The following is a 1344-nucleotide window of genomic DNA, read 5'->3' on the forward strand; positions in this document are numbered from 1 at the left end:
TCTCTTCACTCTCTTGTTATCAAGCGAAACGAATAATATCTCCCCAAAGAACTCTCGCCATGTCGGTACTAATCTGTATTCCAGCTTCGGAGCGTTAAATCATCAGATCAACCCGCAACGGCATGAGGAAAAATCGGCGACTGATAAGGGCGAGTGGAAGCTGGTGCAACGTGACGCAATGGCGGGCGCGTGACGCTGACGCCGATTCGCGAGCCCAGTGTGGCGCCAGACCCCGCAGAGGAAGGGCGTGCTCGGGAATTCGTTTAAACCTTGGGTATTCATCCTCCTTTTCCCTTTGGTATTTCGTCGATACATTGGCCGACGGGATTTTATTGATCGGTTAGTGCTGGTGTTGTGGATCTTTTATTTCGGGCATATGGGTTTGTGTTTGCGTTTTGTGATGTTTTTGTTGTGACAAACCAGGCGCCTTTACGGAGCTCCTTTGACATTGGGAATCCTGTGCCCGCGACTGTTTATTTTTAACTGGGAAATCGCTGTTGATTTGTCGTCATTCACTTGCATCTCGGTAGCAAGGCTGTTGCTGATTGCTGTCGCGGTTTTGGATTAAGAGAAGCGGTTTCCGTGGGCCAATTCATGGTGATCCAGGAGGCGAGGCTCCTCCCGCGGCCGCTGCGCGAGGGTCCTACGGGAAAGAGGGAAAGGAAAGGCACAGCCCTTCTGCGGGGGCGACAGCCTCTGCAGTGCCATCTTAGGGCTATTCAAGATTCATTACTCTGCCACGTGCCTGACATGCCAGGCAACAGTTGTAGTTTTCAAAATCAGGTTTTTCTTTCGTGTTCATTAAGGCTTATCTTCAGTTTCCAAATCTTGAATTTCATTCTCTCTCTCCGGCGGAAGACCTCAGTCGGGCGAGACAGCGCCAGGGGTAGCTGCTGCCTCCATGCTGTTGGCACTCCAGCAAATGACAAACCTATGTCATGCATAGATACATATATATATATATATACTTCTTTATATATATATATATGTATATATATTTGTTGATATATATATTTATAGATATATATATTTATAGATATATATAACACGCACACGCACAGCACACGCACACGCACACGCACACGCACACGCACACGCACACGCACACGCACACGCACACGCACACGCACACGCACACGCACACGCACACGCACACGCACACGCACACGCACACGCACACGCACACGCACACACACACACACACACACACACACACACACACACACACACACACACACACACACACACTAGCAAGATATAACTATTGTTAAATCAGTTAACCCAATAAGTGTGGCACTTAGAAAGTTATGTCATCCAATGCTACAGAAGTAAGATTTTAGTAAA

The 1344-nt window shown here is 47.9% G+C and overlaps 1 protein-coding gene across 3 annotated transcripts in view; it reads left to right on the plus strand.

Moving 5' to 3' along the window:
- Nucleotides 1–214: 214 nt before the first annotated feature.
- Nucleotides 215–1344, plus strand: part of LOC125041523 (copine-8-like) — a 15837-nt gene continuing 14707 nt past the window's right edge. The window contains exon 1 of one of the 3 annotated variants that reach the window (XM_047636539.1): nucleotides 215–339. The gene's annotated coding sequence lies outside the window, so the exon portion shown is untranslated. The remainder of the gene's footprint in view (nucleotides 340–1344) is intronic. The other 2 variants (XM_047636540.1, XM_047636541.1) reach the window with 2 other exon arrangements.

Source organism: Penaeus chinensis, chromosome 30 (assembly GCF_019202785.1).
Source record: "Penaeus chinensis breed Huanghai No. 1 chromosome 30, ASM1920278v2, whole genome shotgun sequence".
Lineage (NCBI taxonomy): Eukaryota > Metazoa > Arthropoda > Malacostraca > Decapoda > Penaeidae > Penaeus > Penaeus chinensis.